This window comes from Lithobates pipiens, unplaced genomic scaffold, assembly GCF_037356315.1.
Source record: "Lithobates pipiens isolate NorthernLeopardFrog02 unplaced genomic scaffold, aLitPip1_a1.2 Scaffold_13, whole genome shotgun sequence".
Taxonomy (NCBI): domain Eukaryota; kingdom Metazoa; phylum Chordata; class Amphibia; order Anura; family Ranidae; genus Lithobates; species Lithobates pipiens.
Genome location: NW_027507718.1, coordinates 413893069 through 413919257, shown reverse-complemented (window position 1 = coordinate 413919257; position 26189 = coordinate 413893069).

Sequence of the window (26189 nt, the reverse complement as noted above, 5' to 3'; positions counted from 1 at the left end):
GCTGTGATGTGCAGCCCACATAAAAGCGGCCACAAGGACTGCAAGGACAGGGCAGGGCCTGTGTGGTTTTCTCTAATGAAAAGTTTCTTGCAGGGACAGCCTTTGCCTGCCACCCAGGGTGCCTGATGGGAGAACAAGTATATCACGGACACTAGGGTGCATTGTCCCTGCCAAAACCTTTTGTCAACTAACTCTCGGGAGGGGCCCCTCCAACCAGGAGCAACTAGAAGGTTTTTTTGGTCATTGGCATGTCTGTTTTGACTGTACTCAACAGGAGGTTCCCTTAGATCACTCTTGCAGGAGTGACAGTGAAACAGAGAACAGCATGACACCCTGTGTAAAGACTGAAAAAAATAGTATATTTTATTTCACCACGTTGAGGATTTTAACCCCCTCTACCTGGTGAACTGTTGTATTGATAGCTGTGTAGATAGATTGTGTGATGTTTAGTCTTCTTTTAGGAAAGCCAGGGATGTGACGACATCTCCACCACAGGAACAGATGAAGACCTGTGGTAGGCAGAGTATTCCTCGTAAGGGAGTAATGCTCTGCCTCCACTTGTATGTATCTAGCTATAGGGATTAGTAGCTAGGATGTGTATAAATGTGCAATGTAAATATATGATCAGATTGTACATATTCTATTTTTGTACTTTTATACAAAACCCCTGTCCAAGTTTCATCCTTTCCCCCATACAATCTAATAATATGGGATGCCTTTACTCCTGGACCCAGGAGTTATTTTGAAAATGTATTTCTTGTTCATACATCACGGGACACAGAGCCTTCCTTACATAGTGGGTTAGATAGGCACCTTCAGTGATTGGACACTGGTTAACCCTAATTAAGGAGAATTCCTCCCCTATATAACCCCTCCCATTTGGGGAGCACCTCAGTTTTTTCGACAGTGTCTAAGGTGGTTGGTCACGTAAAACATGTGCTATGAAGAAAGCTCTATTCAGGTCCCTGCGGGGGCTATGCTGACCGGATCCATATCTCGGGCTGATATTTTGACTCCCAAGATGGTACCCAGGTCTCTTTATCTGAAGAAACAAGGTTTTTCCTGTAAGTCTCTCCTTGGAGGACTGGACTCTGGGAAAACCAGGCTTGGTGTACTGTTAAGACAGTGGCACGAAATTTCTGGCAGAGTCTTTTACAGGTCCAGGGAAGAGGTTCCTCTGAGTAGGAACCCATAAAACCCTGAAGGTTTGGCACAACGCTACCCGCCGTGATGGGGGAAGGCTGGAAACTGTCTGTTCTCAGCAGTTCCTGTGGCAGGGACAGGTAAGCAAAGTTAATTCTATATAAATTGCATATTATGGATTTCTTCAGAGAGCAGTTGTATGTCTTACCCGGTTTCCACCACTAGAAGGAGTAAAGAGCAAACCTGGTGTATACTTACATGCCTTCCAGGATACACACTCAGTGAAGCCAGTTTCTGGGCCACTCACCTCCTCCGTTGCAGGCTCTGCCACAAATATGTATAAAGGGGGATCCCACGTAGTCCTGAAGATCCCGCGCAGTCCCCTACAGTGGTCCTCTTCTCCACCTCATCCTTGGCCGCTGCCATGATGGTCCTATGCGCGTGCAGATTGCGTGCTTTTACAGTTCTGGCAGGGGAACAGAGGGGAGGCGTGGTTTCGGCACCATGCACATGCGGCATGCACAGCGTTCCAGTGCGCAAGTGCCAGGCGGCTATGTTAAAAAGCCCAGAGCATCAGAGCCCTGTAAGCAGATGGACACAGAGCTGTGGGCAGTAAGCATCCTAAAGTGGTCGGATCCAGACTAACCTATGACACCTACTCGGCATCAGGTTGTGCAGTATTGAGCATATATGTATATTAGGGATGCACCGATACCACTTTTTTGACACCGAGTACGAGTACCGATACTTGATATCATGTACTCACTGATACCTTTTACCGACACCTGATTTTGGTCATGTGACCATTTATTTTTTTAAATAATGAAAAATTACACATTTTCGCCATTTTCGCCAATATGAGGAATTGAAACACAGTCAAAAGACATATGAAAGAAAACATGTTTATTTGCTGGTCACAAAGCTGTTAAAGCGTAAATAATGTCAAATGTCATCAATGACATGTACATTGCAAGTTCACAATTTAGGCATGAGGAGAAGCAAGAACAGTACAGTACCTCAGTCAACTCATGTGTCAAGACACATAAGTAAGCAAGCAATGGTTATAGAGAAGAGCACTCACCGGCCGCCATGAGGGGACATGGTGTAAGGAGGACGCTCGCCATGTGGGGCAGCCATGTAGCACACGCAGCAGCCGCAGCAGCAGCAGCAAAACACGTCATGAGGGAAACAGCACTCACCGCCACGTGTATCCACCTTATCCGGTTCCCGAGCTCCGCCCAAGCTGACATCACTTCTGGTATCGGTGAATTTTCCCAAGTACCGATACCCCCGAAAAAAGCCAAGTATTGGTACAGATACTGATACCGGTATCGGTATTGGTGCATCCCTAATGTATATTATAAGAATTTAGCACAGCAGTGATTGCATATGTACTAGTACCTCTGCTTTGTAGCTTGGGACTATGTCTCCTCATAAGAGGACCTCAGGGGGAGGCAATAAAGGCACAAAGAAATCACCACCTACGTCTAGGGGTCCTAAAGATGCCTGTAGATTACCATCTCCCCTGCAAGACAGGAGCCAGCCTCACAGGATGAGTCAGTGCCCCTGTTAGGTTTTGCAGCCTCTCCCAATATTGCATATGTCACAGAAGAATCCCTTAAGACGACATTAGAAGGAAGGATTATTAGTTTTGTTACAGCTTCCTTAAAACATAGCAGAAAAAGGGGTAGATCCCTTCCCTCTGCTGCAGTTTCTGTTTCAGATGATTCTTCTGACAATGAGGAAAGATCCCTATCTAGGGATAGAGATCAAGAGCAGTCAGATGAATCAGAGGAAGAGGAGAAAGTTTCGACCTCTCAGGCACTCAAGAGGCAGGTCCAGTTTTATACTGAGTTGGTGCATACCGCATTGCGCATTCAGGATGCCCTCTGCTGAGGCTGCCACATGCTCTGTTTCCTCCTTGGGGGTCAGAAAGATCCCACAGACTGCCTTTACCTTTCCAATTCATCTTTTAATGGCTAAATTGTTGTATGAGGACTGGGGACATCCCAATAAACAGTTTTCTCCTCCTAAAAGGTTTTCTATGCTTTATCCTCTGGAGGAAAGCTTCACCAAGAAGTGTGAGGTTCCATCCGTGGATGCGGCTGTCTCTTGTGTGAATAAAAGCCTGACCTGTCCTCTGGACAATGCTCAGGTATTTAAGGATCCAGCTTATAAACGTGTTACACAGTAACAGTGTTTTCAAGACAGTGAAACATCTGGAAAGCCTAGGTTGGATTCTCAATCTAGAAAAGTCTTCCTTGCAACCGTTAAAGAGGTTGGAAGATCTAGGCATGATCATAGACACAGGGTGTTCCTACCAGAGTCAAAAGCCAAGGCCATAAGAGCTCTGGTCTGCCTAGTACTAAGCAAAAAGAGTCCCTCCATTCGGCTATGTATGAGACTGTTAGGAAAGATAATCGCCTCTTTCGAGGCTGTTCCACTCGCCCAGTTTCACTCAAGGCCTTTGCAGAGAAGCATCCTCATGGTTTAGAACAAGAAGCTTCATGCCTTGGATCTTCTTATGTGCCTATACCCAAGGATATGCCAAAGCCTCAATTTGTGGTCACAGACCAAATATCTTTTCAAAGGTAAAACCTTTCTTCCACTATCATGGAAAGTTGTAACCACAGATGCCAGCCTGATAGGCTGGGGAGCACTTCTGGAAGAAACATGCATTCAGGGAAGATGGTCCATGGCCGAAAGGCTCTTGCCCATCAATATCCTAGAAATTCAGGCAATTTATTTGGCCCTCATGATCTGGTCTTCCTATTCAGGTACAGTCCGACAATGCCACAGCAGTAGCTTACATCAATCACCAAGGTGGCACCATAAGTCTGGATGCCCAAAAAGAGGTGAATCGCATTTTTGCATGGGCAGAAAGTCATGTTCTTTGCCTATCTGTGGTCTTCATTCCTGGGGTAGAAAATTGGCAAGTGGATTTTCTAAGCTGCCAGATCATATGTCAAAAGTGGGTAACCCCGGATGTAGACCTGTTCGCATTCAGATTCAACAGGAAACTGGACAACTTTGTGTCAAGAACAAGGGATGTTCTTGCTCAGGGGTCAAATGCTCTGACAATTCCATGGGATCAGTACAATCTAATCTATGCCTTTCCTCCAAATCCACTTCTTCCCCGGGTCCTGGGGAGAGTCAAAAGGGAAGCAAAGTTGTTCCTTTTAGTAGCTCCGTCTTGGTCCAGATGACCTTGGTATGCAGAAATCGTTACGATGGCAATAGGCAGGCCTGGAGTCATTCCACTCCAGCCAAATCTACTCTCCCAAGGTCCAATATACCATCCTGCTTTACGAAGTCTAAATTTGATGATTTGGCTGCTGAGACCCAGATTCTGAAAAACTGTGGGCTCTCAAATTCAGTCCTTTCCACCCTTGTTAATGCCAGAAAGCCGGCCTCCAGGCTTATTTACTATAGAATCTGGAAGGCATATGTTTCCTGGTGTGAACCCATGGGATGGCATCCTAGAAAGTATGTCATTAGCAGGATCCTGGCCTTTCTCCAGTCAGGCCTAGAGATGAAATTGGTCTTGAGGTATCAAGGTCCAAATTTCAGCTTTGTCAGTATTTTTTCAGAAGCCATTTGCTTCACATTCCCTTGTCCAGGCCTTTGTTCAGGGGGCACTGCGTTTAAATCCGCCAGTCAAACCTCCAGTATGCCCATGGAATCTGAATTTGGTTTTGTCCCCATTACAGGGAAGAACCTTTTGAACCATTGCACCATGCTTCTTTAGCTCTTTTGACTAACAAGTTGGTCTTTTTGGTAGCTATATCTTCTGCTAGGAGAGTATCGGAGTTAGCAGCTCTTTCTTGCAAAGAGCTGTATTTGATTATTCACAAGGACAGAGTAGTGATGCATCCACATTGGTCCTTCTTACCCAAGGTGGTTTTAGGATTCCATTTGAATCAAGATGTGATCCTACCACCTTTTTTCCAGATCCGCAGTCCGCGGAACAAAAATCTTTACACACTCTTGATGTTGTAAGAGCAGTCAGTATTTATCTGCAGGCAACCACTCATATACAGAAGTCTGATTGTTTATTCATCCTGCCAGAAGGCTCTAAAAAGGCCAGGTAGCATCAAAATCCACTCTTTCTTGATGGATTAGACAAGTTATTGTTTAGGCTTATGGTATACAGAAGAAGACTCCTCCTTTTCAAGTTAAAGTGCACTCAACTAGGGCTATTAGTGCTTCTTGGGCAGTGCATCACCAGGCCTCTATGGCTCAGATCTGCAAGGCTGCGACTTGGTCTTTGGTCCATACATTCACTAGATTATATCAGGTGGATGTAAGAGGGCAAGAGGATGCTGCCTTAGGGCGCAGTGTACTGCTGGCTGCAGTTTAGTTCCTCTGGTCCGTTTGTGGTCTATGTTTCTGATCTGTTTCCCCCCCCCCCTCAAGTTGAGCATTGCTTTGGGACATCCCACTATGTAATGAAGGCTCTGTGTCCCATGATGTATGAACAAGAAAATAGGATTCTTGAATACAGCTTACCTGTAAAATCCTTTTCTTGGGAATACATCACGGGACACAGAGCTCCCTCCCTTCTATGGGTTTTTATATGGATATTTATTGCTTTGCTACAAAACTGAAGTGCTCCCCAAATGGGAGGGGTTATATAGGGGAGGAATTCTCCTTAATTAGGGTTAACCAGTGTCCAATCACCGAAGGTGCTTATCTAACCCACTATGTAATGAAGGTGTGATGTATTCCCAAGAAAAGGATTTTACATGTAAGCTGTATTCAAAAATCCTATTTTTCCACAGCTGAGGACAGCTGTGATTTTTGGTGGGGGGGGGGGGGGGGGTGTAGCACCCTCTACCAATAAGTCGGTGCTAGTAATAGGATTTTACTAGATAAGGTTGTCAGCTCAGGTAAATTTGCTGCAAGCTAGGCCTGTCTGTTTTGATCTGGGGGCTGGGAGTGGTTAGAGTAGCAGTGGATGTGATCACCTGTGCTCTAGTTCTGAGGCACCTCCCCTGCTTCCAGGGAGAATGTTCTAGAAGAGGGGCAGGGCCTGGAACTGAAGTGGCAGGCAGCTCACGTGGGAGCCCTGACCAATCCCCAACTGGTATTGGCAGGGGGCGGGCCTCCTATATAAACTGAGGTAACATGCCACTGGGGCACTGGTCATTGGAAATGTCCTTATCATCACACGGTCATTGATATGGAACTCCTGGAGCAGAGGGGCAGGTGAAGCTGTCGGAACGTATGGTCTGGTCAAGTTCTCCATCAAGGACTCAGGGCAGAGAAAAGTTGGTGAGTGTACCACAGTAAAGGGCTGGATGTGCCAGAAAGTCTGTGAGGGACTTTGCTTTTATGCGGTCATCAGCAAAGTCTTCATCATTACACAGTCAATGATGGGGAGTCCTGGATCAGAGGAAAGACTGTGGGGATATGTGTCAAATCGATGTGCCCTGAGAGCACAGGATTTGCAAGCTGGGCTGGCTGGGAGTTCATTATCCAACATGTGCTTTTAAACTACTAGGCCTCCGGGGAGAGGTGCTGCAGGCCTCTGACCTAGTAGCAGTGAGCAATCAGAGCTAGCTTGGGGATTGGAGTGGGTCCCTCATGCTTAAGGAAGAGGATATGATATACTCTATTCCCTGATGAAGTCACATGATCGATGACGATACGCGTAGGATTGGACTAGGAGGATACCGGAAGTGACGTCCGGGGTACGAACGAGGAGTTCGTTCGTTTTATGCTGTAACTTTGCTCAATAATTGTGTTACTAAATGTGAGTACCCAGGACTATGTCCTTTTTATAATAAAAGTTTGTCTGGCAGTACATACTTCACTATTGGAGCTCCTTTTTCTTTTATGGATATGATCTATGGTTCATGGCGGAGTACCTAGAGGGGATTGCCTGTGGTGCCTGCACCAGCCCATAACAACATTCTAACTGCTGGAAATAATTGCTGTTTACCTTACAGCAGTGAGGTAAGGTAGCCACTGCACTCAGTGTGTGAACACCTGTTTTGAGGATTCACAAGATCACCGGTGGAATTATCCCCCGCTTTTATTCACGGAATTAGTCTGTTGTATGGCACAGTGTGGATTCACATATTGCATGGCTTGATATGGATTGTTTTTGACGTTAAAAATAGAGACACTACAAAAAATCCTTTACTGGACTGTTTTTTTACCATTTTTCTTATCATTGTTTCACTGTATACACTTTATGGATTGAGACACACCTTGGATTTTTATTGCATTTTTTATTTATTTTCATTGTTTGAATCTAATCTGTAATTTTAGTATTTATTTATTTTTCACTACTTGCACTTTATTTGGAATATTTTATTACCCTTATTTGGAATATTCAACTGTTCACATTACACTGGTTTGAATATTGTTTGATTGGCACTGGTGCACTTTAAAAGGTGCACACTTGAAGAAATTGATTCTGAATAGTCACATATAGTTACTTTTGTATTTGCATGGTATTATCTATTATTTATCATCATTTATCTATTTATTGAATTCATTTAGTATTTTTTATGGAGCGCAACAATATTTTTCTATTCATTATCACATTTTAGGGGAGGGTTTACACCCCTGCCGGTGTTTTGCTGCAACCATAGTAGTTTTCTTGTTCATTCATTGTGGCGCAAGGATAACTAACAATTACTAAGATATGACATTACTTTAATTCAGAATAAGTTTTGTGCAGGAGGAGTGGAGTTCTGGGAACATCACCTTTACACGGTCAAGAGCGATGTCCTTATTCTTTACACAGTGATGGATGAGGAAAGCCTGGAAGCAATAGTCTGCGGGAGTTAAGCAGAGGAGAAGCAACAGTCTGCATGGTGATGCAGGAGGAAGATTATAACAATCAATATACGCACATCATTTCTTCTGGCTCTAACTATGTGCTAGTGAGTGAAATCTTTAAAATATGATGGCAAATGAACTATCCTATGAGCATCCCATATACCCTTTTCCCCAACCAAGTTGTACCCCCTAATAAACAAAACAAGCAAAAGTCTGTTCATTGTCTCTGCAAGTAATGTATGGGAGTCTGGCAGTGGGGTGATTAGGTGGATGTTTGTTACTAGTGGCAACTACACCGCTACATATACAGTAAATGGGGTTAATGCATGGTACTGTATTCAAATATGTAGAGAAAACAAAAGTATTTTGTAATAGTGACACCATCCGTTTCTTTGACATTAGATCTTTTATTAATCGTACAACCTCTAACATTGTTTAAATGATCATTGTCAATGTAAAAAGATTTATATAGCAAAAAACAAACTTGAGTTAAAGTTGTGAATAGGTGAACATATTTGTGATATATTGAATCAGAAGGATAAGAGCCTGTTGGTGGAACATTTTAAATTGTTACATAAATCATCAGTGGAAGGATTTATATTTTGTGGCAAATATCACTTCAATTTGCCAGCACTCCAAGGGGATAGAGATAAAATTATCCAAAAAGAAGCTGGCTGGTTTTTAAATGAAAATATTCAGTTGTTTAAATCATACACACTAAAACTGAAAGTTTTTCTTGTTTACACGTAATTTATATTAATACATATTGTATATTTGAACTCACCGAACTGTAAAGCCTAGTACAAAATAGTAGTTGTTTTTCTTTCAAACCAGCAGAACTGAATGAAAAAAAAGAAAAATGACAGCTCAGAAGGAGCTGCTGTACAAAAATATTCTTACATTAGTATAGTGATTTCCTCTGTTGCTTTATTTTGTTCTGACAAGGGGATGGCCATCCCGCCATTGGCTAAGAGCGCTGATCGGGAGCTGATCAGCAGATATTTTTTGCCCACTCCCCTTCAATAGAAGCTGGCCAAGCTTCTGCTGGACCATTTCCAGTAGACATGGGCCAAATGTCGGCTGGTTTCTCCTGAACCGGCCAATGCCACTCGACATTTAGCCTATGTGTACTAGGCATTAGAGTGCAAGCCTGTTCTATTGTGCAGCGTGTTGTGCTAAATAGTTTAACTTTAAGTCCATACCTGTTCAAAAGTACTGTCAGCCATGCCCCTGATTCTGGTCTAAGTGAACAAAGTGGGTGTTACCGTAGTGTGATTACTTGAGTTTAGAGGAGGCCATGCAAAGCAGAGTACAGAAGAGATGAGTTGGGACCTTGTGTGAGGCCTAAGACAATTATATCAAATTGCCTTCATCCCTGTTTGACAATAAAGAGTGAGGTTGGGACTTTATATGGCGCATGCAGTTAGGAAGCAAAAAAATACACTATATTTCTTTAGTGATATTATATTTATTTTGATATTGCACATGTATACACATGAAAGGCACAGATATACATAAACGACACAGCGCTTTATGATTCATTATCATTATCAGTTTCTTAATTCATGTTGACGTATTACATGTTTTGAGATTGATACAAGTATATTGAAATTAGACATGAAATCACTATCTGGCATTCTATAAGAGGGAATGTTTTGGTGCCACTTGCCGGGTGCTTGTCTCCTCTCCCATATAGTCGCCTGTGCGACGTTGGCGGCCACAATTAGTTACAGCAAAGTATTCATATTCCCTTTTTATTCAGGAACGGGTATATCCACGAGGGCTGTTGTTTCAGGGACACCAACTTAGATTGCATTCCCAATTCAGCATACCAGGTAACCTTTATAGCATATTCTTTTCTTTTACACTTTTTTTTGATGGTTTGGAGTTTAGTTTTTTAACTTATTTACTGAAGCTCCTATATTGTTGGAGCATCTACATTACTTGTTACTTAGCTTGATTGTCACATATTCAGGGTTTTGTATAATTACAAACCCTTCTCCACCCCTCATTACCTCACAGGACAAGCACAGGGTCAACCACTCACCATTAATTCAACACAATCCCTTTTATATATTCTTATTCACTAATATATTCAAATTTACGTTCATTAACAGATGGCATAGGTGATTTAATATATATCACCATTGATTGTTTAGTGAGGACCACCCTCTCAGTTACACTCACCCTCTCACGCTTTTCCTGCTGCTGTACCATAGGTTGTGCCACCTCAGCTCCCTTGCTAGACAATGTCCTCAATTACCCCAGTGCTCGCTGCCACACATTTCATCCATAATCGGCCTGTAAATATGATGTGGATGGTCTTTCCTTTCCCTCCCCCCTTTCTTATGTAAGTCTGATTTATTGTTTGTTTTAATATATCCTTTTTTACACATCTACTATACATCTGCTCCTGATGAGTGGTGGCATAGCCATGAAACGTGTCAAGCTCCAGATGCTACTGTTGCACATATGCTGAAAGTATGGTTAATAATTCCAATGTGTGAAAGGAGCGCACCAGGTGAAACCAGAAGTGTTTTTTATTGCAAAGTTTCTGCAATGACACAAACACATGACCTTCAGTGTGATAGACAGAGTAGCAACTTCTATTCTGTTCATAGATAACAATACACATCTATATCTATAACATTCTCATATACAGGAATAACATCCTCATAGAAAATAATAAACAATCACGCACGTGCTGATATGTTATTTAACCACCTGATCACTGGACACTTAAACCCCCTTCCTAACCAGACCAATTTTCAGCTTTCGATGCTCTCACAATTTGAATGACAATTACTTAAAACTGTACCCATATGAATTTTTTGTCCTTTTTTTCACACAAATAGAGCTTTCTTTTGGTAGTATTTAATCTCCATTGTTTTTTTTATTTTTTGCCCTATAAATCAAAAAATACAGAAAATTCTGTAAAAAAAAAAATATATATATATATATATATATATATATATATATATATATATATATATATATATATATATATATATATATATATATATATATATGTTTCTGTTAAACTTTAGCAAATTAGTAATTTTTGTTCATACATTTTGGACAAAATGTATACTACTACATATTTTTGGTAAAAATAATCAAAATTGGTGTATATTTTTTGGTCGGTGAGAAGGTTATAGAGTCCACAAGCTATGGTGCCAATCTCTGAAAATTGATCACACCTAAAGTACTGACAGCCTAATTTCTATTTTATTTCTTGAGACCCTTACAAGCCAGGAAAGAACAAATACCCCCCAAATTACCCTTTTTTGTAAAGCAGACATTCCAAGCTATTTAGAAAGAGGCATGGTAAGGTTTTTGAAGTTGTAATTTTTTCCCCACAATTCTTTGCAAAATCAAGTTATTTTCTGCTTTTTTTTCACAAAATTGTCATATTATCAGGTTATTTCTCACACACAGCATATGCATACCACAAATTACACACCAAAATACATTTTGCTACTCCTCCTGCGTATGCCAATGCCACATGTGTCAGACTTTTACACATCATGGCCACATACAGAGGCCCAACATGCAGGGAGCACCAGCAGGCATTCTAGGGACATACATTTTAGTCTAATTTGACTAATTACACTTTGAGGCACTGTAGTAGCATGGATGCAAACTGATGTGGCATGGTTGAGCCATGGATGTGGATAGCTGGGTATGGCTGGGTGGGTATGGCTGGGTATGGCTGAGTATAGCTGGGTATGGCTGAGTGTGGATGGAGGAGTTATGCAGAGTATGGATGGATGAGTATTGCAGAGTATGGATGAGTATTGCAGAGTATGGAAGAGTATGGCAGGGTATAGCAGAGTATGGCAGGGTATGGCAGAGTACAGCAGAGTATGGCAGGGTATTGAAAAGTATGGATGAGTATTGCAGAGTATGGCAGGGTATGGCAGGGTATTTCAGAGTATTGTAGAGTATGGATGAGTATGGCAGAGTATGGCAGGGTATGTCAGGGTATTACAGCGTATTACAGGGTATGTCAGGGTATTTCAGAGTATTGCAGGGTATGGCAGGGTATGGCAGAGTATTGCAGAGTATTGCAGGGTATGGCAGAGTATTGCAGGGTATGGCAGGGTATTGCAGAGTATTGCAGAGTATTGCAAGGTATGGCATAGTATTGCAGAGTATTGCAGGGAATGGCAGAGTATGGCAGAGTATTTCAGAGTATTTCAGGGTATGGCAGAGTATGGCAGAGTATTGCAGAGTCAGAGTATGGGCAGAGTATTGCAGAGTATGGATGTGGCTGGAATAGGCACTGAGCAGCTCTGTGGACACTACATATCCAACCCACTGCGCTGATGCAAACGATCTCTCCCCCTCTCCCTTCACACTGTACCGATCGGTACAAAGAGGGGAGGGAGGAACCGGATGTGACGCCGGTCTGTTGTTGGAGATCAGGCAGTCATTTGACAGAGCGATAACGTGGTAAACGTCCGCTATCGGCGGACATTTACCGTGATCCGTGATGCCTCAGGGGGTGCGTTGGTGCAAGATTCCGTGAGTACGCCCATGGACACCCACCCAGAATAAGCCGACCGCACTGTAGCCGTCTTTCGGCTATGGCTCGGTCGGCATGTGGTTAATCACATTGCAGCGTTTATTGATCACAGGTGTGTAAATTAAACCAATTTCACCCTGTTTATAGCCTTAAATATGCACCCTCTTACCTGCAATGACACAAACACATGACCTTGAGTGTGATAGACAGGGTAGCAACTGCTATGCTGTTCCCATCAGAAACAAAGGTTTGTCTTTTTGGTTACCCCTTGCTATTAGCAGTGGTTCAATTAGAATGTACTCTCTGTCATTCAGGTTTTTCACTCTATGCTGCCATCTACTGGTAATTTAATAGAAATGCCATGACTTTTACTTTCTCTATTAACAGAACTATACTCCTTTTTTATGGGGTACCTGATTTTGACATCCCTTACACTCTCCCCCACAAAATGTTATGTTGTCCCTGTCATAGACAGATATTAGTATAACAACCATTCCTTTCCCCATCTCAAAATAACCATAGGGAGCCAAGGGTAAGTAGTAAACCAATTACTGGAGAAACCGACCTCCCTGCAACATCTTCTCCCAGTTATGTTACAGCATCCCACTAGTCCATGGAGCGCTCATGTACCGTATGAGATATCATTGCATATAGCCAACTAATTAGTAAACATCTACAACACAGGGTTGTGTAGGTTATTGAGAAGATCATTTTTGATGGGCAAACTAGGGGACAGCTTATTACTTCTGTCCTTTTTTCCAATAAGGTGAAATACCCATGGTACATTACCAATACAGTACAGCATAACCACCTAATACTCTCTACCTTTTTGTTGTCAGCCGACTTTACCGTAACTACCTAGTCCCATCACTTTTCAGCTATTTTTGCTTGACCGGGAATCTCTGCAGTGAGAGTGAAAGACACCTTTGACATAAGTAAACAACTCTAACATAGTAACCATTATTAGACCATAGCATAAGAGACATTACTATTTTTATCAGCTTTTAAAGTCCTCAGCAAAACACTCTAGACTTAAATACCAACTAGTGAAAACAGGTGGTGTATGAATACAGTCTATGACCAGTCTATGAGCTGCATTACTGTCAACACTACTGGGTTGACCCAAAGTGTCCTAAGTCAGAACCTTTGGTTTTGTCCTGTTCCTGCTGGGCTGGATACTGGGTAGAGGAAGGGCATCTGAAGCATTCTCATGCTTGCCTTTGTCACTGTCAACTGTTTCTGTTGGCTTTCCTGGTGAAGGATTTTCTTCTTCTATACCCACTGGTTAACATGCAGTATGTTCAGGTTGACCCACATGCTCATTCTCTGTAGTTTCCACTGTATCTTCCTCTGTAACTTCTGTACTTCCCTCTGTAACTCCCTCTGTAATTTACTCTGTAACTTTCTCACTCATTTCAAGCTGACAAGTGTAGAACTCTGCTGCTTCTGGATTCAATGCTGTATCGTCCCTTGTGTGGTCTCTCTGAGTTACAGGAATGAGAGATCTCCCTTGCTCTAGTTCATGGTCAGATTCATCGTCTGGTACTCCCTCAGATATCTGTGTAGGTGGTTGATTTGTCTTTGGAACTTTTCCTTGTTTTCTGACACTGAGTCTGTCAGGTATCTTCTGACTTCGGTTGACGGGTAGGTAATCCCATGGCAATAACAAATTGCGGTGTAGAATCCTCGTTTGGCCTTTTCCAATTTCTGTCTTGACCTTGTACACTGGACTATTTTCACACTTTTTCCTAAGGACAAAATGTACAGCATCTTCCCAGAACAATCTCAGTTTTCATGGTCCTTCTCTTTCAGTGAGACATCTTAGAAGAGCTCTGCTGCCAGGTGAAAGTTCAACTCCATGAGTCTTCTTGTTATAGTGTTCTTTTCCTCTTTGTGTAGCTTGAGCAGCTACCTTTGAAGCAACCTGATAGGCTTCAGTCATCCTCTCCATCCACTTTTTCACATATTCAGAGTGAAAGGGATAAGGGTGGGAAAATGGGACAGTTGCTGAAGCTGACCATATAACTATTCCCAGGCTCAAAAATTATAATGGACTGTAATAACACACAATATAAATGATATAAAAATTATTTATTACATATAAAAGTGACATACAGGGTACATTAAAACAACCATTTTTTAAAGAAATTATAATTCAAAAAAACAAATACTCAGGGTTCCCCCAAAAATTATCAGTTGATTAAATAAATCTCGAAATTGACTTTTCCACTACTAGTTTTGTGGTATGGTTACCTCTTGTTCAGGAGGAATAATCTATAAAATAGATATTTGAGTAAAGCACAAGTCAAATGCATTACATTCAAAATTGTAGACAAATATAATTCAGCAAGTTATACATTCAAAAAATAATAATAATGATCAAATTGTTCACCAGGCTGTACAATGGCCATATGTGAAGCCACAGACCCGAACTATATAATTTATTTAAAAAATGGTTGTTTTAATGTACCCTGTATGTCACTTTTATATGTAATAAATAGTTTTTATATCATTTATATTGTGTTATTAGTACCGAGATAGTCCATCATAATTTTTGAGCCTGGGAATAGTTATACAGTCAGCATCAGCAACTGTTCCATTTTCCCACCCTCATACCCTTTTCTCTATATATCAACCTAAATGATGGTACTTTGTTCTCTTTGCACCAAATCTTTACATGAGGCTTTACTCTCAATTTAGTACATACTCAGAGTGAGTCTTGTATTTTTCCGTTACTGGAGTTTTAAACATGCTATCTATGGGTAATCTTGGAGACCTTCCGAACAGTAGAAAGAATGGAGAATACCCGTAGCTTCACTTTTGGTGCATGTACTACCTGTGCAAGTGAACTTTTCCAGTCTTCCTTGGAATCTGGTGACAGGGTCCAAAGCATAGACAACAGGGTACAATTAAATCTTTCACATTGTCCACTGCCTTCTGGATGATATGAAGTTGTGTGAGAGTTTTGGATGTGGCAGTGTTTCCCTAATGCCAAGAACAATTGATTTTCAAATTCTTTAATTATAATAATAATAATAATAATAATAATACATTTTATTTATAACGCACTTTCCATCAAAAGACCTCAAAGTGCTACATAGTTACAATAAAAACAAACAGATAACATAGTTCAAAAAAATTTGCTAAAAAGAAAGGTCTTCAATCCCTTTTTAAAAATTTCAGTAGACTGGGAAACCCTCAAACTATCAGGCAAAGCGTTCCACAGACGTGGGGCAGCAGCACAAAAAGCCCTATCTCCCATTGTTTTCAATCTAGTTTTTTGGAATCTCTAGACAATTCAAATTAGTTTGAATTTACCCATGTTATGGTGAATTCTGGTAGTAAATCCAAACTTCCAGACAAAGCGTGGCCTGAGAAAACCTGTGAAATGGTGGATTACCACTAATATGCACTCATAACCTCAAGTCTCGAGATTGAGAAAGTCAATGGAGACCAGCACAAAAGGATAAGGGTGGCAATATTGTTCAATGGACCTCTAGTAGGCTTATTTGGGCGTTTGTCTTTCAGATTCCATCTTCGTCGAGGTATAGTTTGGTCCATTGTTTCATTAGTATGAAGAGATCCAGTGGTCCACCCTGTTTTGATGGGAACCACACTGGGCCAATCACAGAGTCTTCTTTTTGGGCTGTCCTTATGGTCCCTTTGGGTATTTGAGCTACCATTTTTTGGGTACCATCTATTGTTGACATTGTATGGGCGAGGGTTTTTGGACACAGCCAAGGCATTTCTTCTCTCTGACGAACTTGTAGTGCTTGGGTTATCCACCTGATGATTTTGGGGTCCACTTCTTGCAAACAAGCTATATGTATTGTTCAGGAATTAATGGCATATGCAAAAGTACATCCACATCCTCATTTCTCTTTCCTGGATGATACTTGATGGTGAAATTAAAGTCAGCTAATTCTGCAACCCATCGATGGCCTGTAGCGCTTAGTTTAGCCATAGTGAGGACATAGGGGGTTATTGTCAGTATAAAGGATGAACAGTAGTATAGGTAGTCTCAGAACCTATCACATGTGGCCCACTTCATCGCTAGGAACTCTAGTTTTCCCCGAATGCATGTGATAGTTCTTCTCGGCAGGTGTAAAAGTTCTAGACCCATAAGCAATTACCTTTAACTTTTCCTCCTGCTCTTGGTACAACAGAGCTCCTAGTCCTTCTTCCGAGGCATCACAGTGCAGAACAAAGGATTTGCTCTTGTAAGGGTAACCCATCACTGGAGGATGAGTTAACACATCAATAAGCCAAATTCAGCACTACCTGGTTGTGGTCAGTCCAGACTATAGACTGATGGGAGGGTAGTTGACCTCTTAGCTTTGGTGCTGGCTTCTTCTTCTTCTTCCCGGACTGGCTAGATGGTGCTGATGTTGTGGCAGGTGTTGTATCCGCTAACAGTAATTCATAGAGGGGTTTTGCAATTCTGGAAAAGTTTTGGATGTAAGGGCGATAGTAGGAAAATAATCCTAGTAGTTCTGAGTACTCCAACAGTCTTTACCTTGTTGTTCTTCAAGGCCAGCACAGGCGCAGTGTCTGCTGGATCCATGGAACGGTCATCTTTGGACACGATCTTGCCCAAGAATATGACTTTGTTTCTGACTTAGTTTCAGAAGAGCAGGGGCACACTGACCAGTCGGTCACTAGGGCGCCACCCGAGGGCCCAAGGCCATTAGGGGCCTGGACTCGGCCACATGAGAGGCCACTTGAAGCGGCTGTACTACATGCCGTGACACCGATTATAATACTGCTAACATCGTGCTGCTCCCTGGCGACCCCTCTTTCCCTCTCGTCTGTCCCAGGTACTTGTACTGTATGTGCGTGACCTGGGATGGATGAGAAGAGTGGAGGGGCCTGCAGGAGCAGCGCACCATTAGAAGTATTATTACTGGCATCGGGTGACTCGGTTAGTGAGACACCAGGGCCGCCACAAATGATGGGGGGGGAGTACAGATGTATGGGCCCCAACATGACCGCAGGAAGGCGCATGATACTCCCCTGGTCCCCCCACCCTCCACTTTGTCCCCCTGTGTGTGTTCTCCCTCTACTGTGTCCCCCTGTGTGTGTGTGTTCTCCCGCCACTGTGCTCCCCTGTGTGTGTTCTCCCTCCACTGTGTCCCCCTGTGTGTTTTCTCCCTCCACTGTATCCCCCTGTGTGTGTGTGTTCTACCTCCACTGTGTTACCAGCTATGGTTTACAACTGCTTTAAAGAGCAAACACATACAAATTCATTATTTTGCATAGAGTGAATGATACATGGATTACTGCAATTGAAATGGCTTTGTTGAGCTGAAGATATGTGAGTGCAACTATATATGATGGGCTAAATGCAATCTAGTTGCTGCTGCTTAAGGCTGGCCTTACATGGGCCAGTTTTTTTTATCATTCCACCAACGGGTGTCATTGTATTCTGACAGCGGGGAAATTATGCCCTGTCTGAGGACGTTTCCTCTGTATAGTGATGTTTCCTGTGCTATCCAGCCACAGCATGCAGAGGAAGTGGTGGACTGGCTTACTAAACCATCCTCATCCTCCTTCACCCAAGCAGAGACTAGTGCACAGTCCACTGCAGCTGCCAGAGTGGCTAAATCTGCCTCCTTGTCCACAGCTATTCCTACCATAACCCCAGCATCAGTCAGCTGAGTTATTTGAACAGAGCGTCAGCCATTTGCTTCTTGACGATGCACAGCCATTACATGATTCTGAAGTTGGTTCTTAGGTTGAGGAAGGCAGGAACATGAGCCTACAGAGGGGAGAACAGTGGTACACATATTGGCAGTCATGTTCCCCCAGCCACAGCGTATTTACAAATTGTCTCCAGTGGTAATGAGGATGGAGGAAATTATGATGTGACTTGAGTGCCGGATAGAGCAGAGGAGGAAAGTGAGGTTAAGGTTGAGGCACAACCCCAACGAGGCAGCCATAATGGAAGAGTAGAAAGCAGCCACCCTATTCCATCACATTGTGGAGCTGTTATCTACCAGCCCACTTCCCACAGCTCAGCTGCCTGGGCCTTTTTTAGCACATGTGCAGCCGATCAACTGTTGCAATTTGCAAACTTTGTCTCAGGCACATCAAGCATGGCAAAGACACTAGCCATTTGAGTACCACATGCTTGAGAAGGCATTTAACCTCCCACCACTCAGCCCTTTGGTACCAGAAAGCCATACAAAAGGGGCGTAATTCTGTTCCTCCTCCTTACTTACCTCAGTCTGCCTCTACTATAACTCATCACCTCTCAGCAGCCTCCACTGACAATGATGATGGTATAGCGCAGGGTGTCCTGGGTCCTTGCAGCACATCTGCCAGTAGCACACCACCAGCTGCAGACTATAGCCAGCAAATTTCTTTGTCCCATCTGCTGCAGCAGAAAAAAAATACAGTCACTACTACCCGAATGCCCAGCATCTAAATGAAAGCTTGTCAAAGCTGCTGGCTCTAAAACTTCTGCCTTTCCGTTTGGATTCTGCCCCCTTTTGTGAATTTGCAGAATGTGTTGTACCACAATGGCACGTTCCCAGTCGCTATTTCTTTTCACGTAAGGCCATTTCAGCCGTGGAAGGCAATGTTGTGGCATCGTTGGGCAAGGCAGTCAGCCGTAAAGAACATGTTACTGCTGACACGTGGTCCAGCAAGCATGGTCAGGGATGATATATTTCGTTCACAGCACACTGGGTAACTCTGCTTGCAACTTGGAAGAATGCAGGACAGGGCACAGTGTTGCAGGTTGTTGTGCTCCCACATCTCCATACAGCTAGTTGTGATGATGCGAGATTTGTCAGCTCTACCCCCTCCTCCTCCATGACCTCCTCTGCAGAATTGTCCTATGAATCACAAGTACCCCCTAAGCGTTCAAGGGGCTATTCAATGAGTTAGGCTAAAAGGTGCCATGTAGTGCTTCAGCTGGTGTGTCTAAGGGACAGGAACCATATCGGAGCAGAGATTCTTGCAGCTCTGCAGGGGCAGTCCCAGAGGGGGTTCACGCCACACCAGCTGGAGCCAGGAATGGGGGTGTGCGATAATGGCACAAACCTCCTTTCCGCCTTTAGACAGGGAAAGTTGACACATGTACCATGTCTGGAACGTGTCCTCAATTTGGTGGTGCAGCATTTCCTAAATAGGTACCCAGGGCTGGAATATCTGCTAAAGCAGACCAGAAGAGTCTGTAGCCATTTCAGGTGATTATACACAGCCAGTGCTCGGTTGGCTGAAATTCAGCAGGAATTTCACCTGCCCGTAAACCGCCTGATTTGTGAAATACCCGCCAGGTGGACTTTGGCAATGCTGCAGTGGCTACACATGCAGCAAAGGGCCATCAAAGAGTACCTGTGTAAGTATGGCACAACAACAAGCTCAGATTTTTCCCCACACCAATGGCTGCTCAAAAAGGATGCATGTACTGTACTGTCACCATTTTAGGAGGCCACGAGGATAGTGAGCCATGACAATGCATGCATCAGTGACATAATCCCTGTTGTGTTCCTGCTGGAGCAGACTCTGGACAGGGCACTTGAGGGAGAGCAGCGGGAGGAAAAGGAGGACTTCCTTTCCTCTCAAGGCCCACCATATGCAGACACCATTGTTCCTACGCAAAAGAACACACAAGAGGAGAGGGAGGAGAAAGAAGGATTCTTGCAGTTTTGGAGGCATTGAAGCAGTGGAAGACATACCTCAAACAGAAAGAGATGGTTTTCCATCCCCAGAACCCTTGGTAGTAGTATATGGCTGGGAGGAGGCAGTTCCAGATACTATAATCCTCAGTGACCCCGAGCAGTCTGCTTCTCATGCCTCCATAAATTTGCAATGCATGGGCTTCCTCATGCTTCAAAGCCTATGAAAGGACCCAATAATATGTGGTGTAAAGGAGAGGGATCACTATTGTTCGGCAACCCTCCTTGACACCGTTACAAGGGGAAAGTCTCAGAACTCATCCCGTCTCCACAGAGAATGCAAAAGATGAAATCTCTTGAGGACACATTAAAGAGGAGTTTATCTAATGCTTTTCCTGACTCTGGTAGGTTACAGTGGAAAACATCGTTTTGAGGCTTCTGTTGGTCAAGATAGGAGCAGTGGAGAAGGCAGTGATGCATTTCACTATTTTTTTAGTCCTCACTGCCCAAGGCTGTCAGCTTCCACCTCCCATCGGCAGCGTCTGCATCACATGGTGGACGATTATCTATGGAGAAAACAGAGATGGAGAGCTTTCCAGCTGTGAATTGATTTCATCTGGAAGATTTTTTGTGTAGGTTTCATGGGCACAATTAACACCCAAATACCAATTTTTCTGCAGCTGTTTGACAGGTGCATATCATTAAATTTTTTGACTGCAAGCCCAATTCTTGCTTTCAACAAGAGTACCTCTATAGGGTTACAGTGTGAAAGTGCCACTGACACCCAAAGACCAATTTTTCTGCACCTGTTTGACAGGTGTATAGTGCTGAATTTTTTGACAGCAAGGCCAATTCTTGCTTTCAGCAAGAGTACCTCTATACGGTTACAGTGTGAAGGTATCACGGACACCCAAAGACCATTTTTTCCATACCTGTTACTTCTATCCAAAATCTATGGAAGAGATACCAGAATTTATTAAAAAAATCTCTAATCTTGTTCCCAGTGCAATACATTGGGGCCTCATCATGTGGACTGCCTCCTGCTTACAAAATAAAGAAAGGTTGCAGGGAAAATACATTTTTGGGGGCTTTATAAATGCAATTATTGCTGCAGCAGCTTCTACGCACAGTACAGATGTGCCACTTTACAGGTAGACTAAGGGGACCCCACAGACACAACAGTATATTGAAAGGACTTTTTCATTTTTATGCTTTTACTTTAAGAATGAATAAATTGCTGCTCATTTAGACATTACGTTTTTTACAAACTTTTTTTTCATTGATACATGTTCCCCAAGGGCAGTACCCAGACCCCCATAACCATTGTATGCCCAACTACTTGCATATAAGCCTTCAAAATGGGGACTTTTGATTTTTCCAGTTTGGGTCCCATAGACTTCAATGGGGTTCGTTATTCGATTCCAAGCATTCGCGATGTTCAAAAGTTCTGGTGAGAACTGAACAGGGGGGTGTTCGTCCCTTCCCTACTTATAATTATAACATTTATTAAAAGTAATGACAGACACAAAAAACAAGATAAAGAAAACATAACAATAATAATTAACTAAAGAAGATGTTTCCACCATGTGTCCTCCCTATTATATGACATGGCGCCGATGGGCACATCTTGGTCAGATAATAATAACAATCTTTTGGTATAAGGTACAGTCATTGTTATTTTCCTTATATGGCCTCCTTAACCAAGATTTGGAGGCTTAGAATTCATTAGTGAGCCACATTAATAAGGAAATATGTAATATGCATAATCCTAAATAATGTAGTACATGGACAACATTATCTGTTTTTAATGGGGAGGGAGGGGCATTCCTAATTTGGAATCATTTATGTATACAGAATTAATTTGCATGTTAATAAAGGCATTTCATTTTACATTCGGATTGGAGATAATGTCTAAGAGGTGTCCAAATCCTCTACAGTGCCTTGCGAAAGTATTCGGCCCCCTTGAACTTTTCAACCTTTTGCCACATTTCAGGCTTCAAACATAAAGATATAAAATTTTTATTTTTTGTGAAGAATCACCAACAAGTGGGACACAATTGTGAAGTGGAACTAAATCTATTGGATAATTTAAACTTTTTTAGCAAATAAAAAACTGAAAAGTGGTGCGTGCAAAATTATTCGGCCCCTTTACTTTCAGTGCAGCAAACTCACTCCAGAAGTTCAGCGAGGATCTCTGAATGATCCAATGTTGTCCTAAATGACTGATGGTGATAAATAGAATCCACCTGTGTGTAATCAAGTCTCTGTATAAATGCACCTGCTCTGTTATAGTCTCAGGGTTCTGTTGAAAGCGCAGAGAGCATCATGAAGACCAAGGAACACACCAGGCAGGACCTTAATACTGTTGTGGAGAAGTTTAAAGCCGGATTTGGATACAAAAAGATTTCCCAAGCTTTAAACATCCCAAGGAGCACTGTGCAAGCGATCATTTTGAAATGGAAGGAGTATCAGACCACTGCAAATCTACCAAGACCTGGCCGTCCTCTAAACTTTCAGCTCAGACAAGGAGAAGACTGATCAGAGATGCAGCTAAGAGGCCCATGATCACTCTGGATGAACTGCAGAGAACTACAGCTGAGGTGGGAGAGTATGTCCATAGGACAACAATCACTGCACAAATCTGGCCTTTATGGAAGAGTGGCAAGAAGAAAGCCATTTCTCAAAGATATCCATAAAAAGTCTCGTCTAAAGTTTGCCACAAGCCACCTGGGAGACACACCAAACAAGTGGAAGAAGGTGCTCTGGTCAGATGAAACCAAAATCAAACTTTTTGCCCACAATGCAAAACGATATTTTTGGCGTAAAAGCAACACAGCTCATCACCCTCAACACACCATCCCCACTGTCAAACATGGTGGTGGCAGCATCATGGTTTGGGCCTGCTTTTCTTCAGCAGGGACAGGGAAGATGGTTAAAATTGAGGGGAAGATGGATGCAGCCAAATACAGAACCATTCTGGATGAAAATCTGTTGGAGTCTGCAAAAGACCTGAAACTGGGACGGAGATTTATCTTCCAACAAGACAATGATCCCAAACATACAGCAAAATCTACAAAGGAATGGTTCACAAATAAACGTATCCAGGTGTTAGAATGGCCAAGTCAAAGTCCAGTCCTGAATCCAATCGAGAATCTGTGGAAAGAGCTGAAAACAGCTGTTCACAAACGCTCTCCATCCAACCTTACTGAGCTTGAGCTGTTTTGCAAGGAAGAATGGGCAAGAATTTCAGTCTCTCGATGTGCAAAACTGATAGAGACATACCCCAAGCGACTTGCAGCTGTAATCGCAGCAAAAGGTGGCTCTACAAAGTATTAACACAAGGAGGCCGAATAATTTTGCACGCCCCACTTTTCATTTTTTTATTAGTTAAAAAAGTTTCAAAAATCCAATAGATTTCGTTCCACTTCACAATTGTGTCCCACTTGTTGGTGATTCTTCACAAAAAATAAAAATGTTATATCTTTATGTTTGAAGCCTGAAATGTGGGAAAAGGTTGAAAAGTTCAAGGGGGGAAGAATACTTTCGCAAGGCACTGTATTTCTTTTCTAATATATTTACATAGCATTTCAGTGACGGATAGCTGCCTGAATCTCTGGATGATACCTCAAGTTTTTAGAATATATTTGTATAAGATCCTTGTTTTTAGTTGGGGTTGGTCTTTATTTCAAATGGACTTTTATTACAAGCTTCAGGTAAATACAAAACACAAACAGCAATTGGTTGAGTTACATCTCTTGCATAGCTAGGCTTGTGAAAAAACATGAACATAACCCAAGGAACACAATCGTAAATGCCTATGTTGGGAGGGTAAAGGTAGCATGGCCATCAAGAGGAAATATAGTAAAATAAAAGGAGGAGAACACGTAGAGTAGAGTGTGGTGGAAGGAGGTAAGGTAAGGTTTGGTAGAAGAATAAAGGTTGTGCAGAAGAGAGGAAAGCATTGGTCAGGTTACTTTGGTGTGTATAACTGTATAGTAAGAACAATAGTTATAGGTGTACAGGTATATTATACAGACGTATTGTATAAACATTCTTGTCTTAAATGTCATCAAGATTTAACAGTACCTATCACATCAGAGAGACATAAAGACCAGGAGGTATAACATTTTGAGACTATAACGTTGGTGATTGCTAATAATTTCTCCATTTCACACTGGTGTCTGAGTGTTGAAATGAAGTCTGTGACAGAAGGAGTTTGGTCCATGCAGCATAATCTAGTGATAGTGACTTTTGCAGCTAGGAATAGTTGCATAAGTATGGTTATAACATTAGGGGGGAAGTTGTGGATTCCTAGATGCAGCAAAGCAAGGGTTGGCTTGGAATCAATCGAGGTGGCTATTATGTCGGACACTATATGGAATATTGTATTCCAATAAGCGATTTACAGTGCCATAAAATGTGATAAAGAGAGCCAGTTTCTCCACAGTTCCTCCAGCACACAGCTTTTTGGCTAGGGTAGAATTTAGCAAGTTTTAATGGTGTAAGGTGCCACTGATGGAGTGATTTTTGGTATAGTTCCCAGTGGATAACCCAATGGGAGTAATGATGATTGCATTTTGCCAGGTTTTCTCAGGGAAAGTGGTTGCCAAGTGTTGTTCCAATTTGTCATGTGGGTCGTTTTGGAGAAATAATCGTTTTTATTTTCCCAAGCATAAAACATTGATATGCCTCTAGCAGGGCAGAGGGGATCGTGGAGAAATCAGTACATGGATGCTTGAGTAAAATGTTCTGTATATGTAGGTAAGTAAAAAAGGCTGTAGGGGGAAGAGAGTATTGGGCACTTATATTTTAGTAGGGCTGTAGGGTGCCATTGTGGTATAAAGCTTTGAGAGAGGTAATGCCTTTGGATTGCTACGTAGCTAGGTTAATGTGTGGGGTAGAATAATAAAGTACTGTGATTGGTACTAAGAGTTTCTGCATGGTTGTAGTAGATAAAGGTGGGGGATTAAAGTCTGACCAAGCTTTAAAGGTCGTAATGATTGGAAATATCTAGAAAAGGGGGAGGGGAGCTCCTAGTCTGATAGCTATAAGTAGGGATCTAAGGTCACTATGGGGAGTAGTAGAGGCTTCCATGTGCTGGCCATCGGGATTACCGGGAGTTTCCTGGTGGGCCGATGGCTCAGTGGGCCAGTTTCAGTGACAGACAGCCTGTCAAAATCATGGATGTGCTGCCCACGCAGCCATTATTTTGAGCATTGCTGTACTGCCCAGGGCCAGCTCTTCCATGGGACCAAGACGGCAATTCAGGGGTGGAATGGGCCGGGATAATGGGAGCTTGCTGGGTGCTTCAATTTTTCACTGATTCTTATTACGGCCAGCCCACCACCTGTAGCACATAGCCGACAGGCTTTTGGAGCACTTCCTTTAGCTCTGCCACTGTGATAGGTATCTGAAAGGTCATGCTGGTGAGCAAGGACTGAAGTTCTCTGACGGCTGCTGCCGTTCCATCCTCCAGATCCTCCCTGTTGTCAGTGTGTGGGCAGCGGGCGACAGCCAGCTCGTTGCAGCTGCCCTAAAAGAGTGGATCCGCACACTGCTCTATTCAGCATGCCTAAGCCAGCTTATGACAAACACTGCTTCTCCCGCCCCTCTCTCCCTGCCCATGCGTTGCATCTATGGAGAGTGGGAGTGGGAGGATTAAACAAACAACCGACAGCTACATTGAAGCCCCCTCAGACCACCAATTTTTAATCTGGTCCAATACACATGCCTTATAATAATGTTGCACGTTAGGTAGGCTCATGCCACCCTTCTTCTTATGTCTCATCATAATATCTGCTGAATATCTAGGGGGCTTGTGTCCCCAAATGAATCGATTGAAAGTCGTCAGGTTTGTACTAGGAAAGAGCGTGGGAGTGGAATAATGACAGTCCTGAATAGGTACAGTAATTTGGGGAAAATTAACATTTTCAAAGTTGCTATTCTTCCTGAAATGGAGAGGTCCTGTGTATGAAATTTATTTAAAAGTTTAGAGAGTAAAGTTAAAAGGGGTTTATAGTTGTAGTGGAATAACTGAGCAGGGGAGTCTGGGATTTGTATTCCTAGGAAGGTAAGAGATCCTGTAGTCCACATAAAGGAAA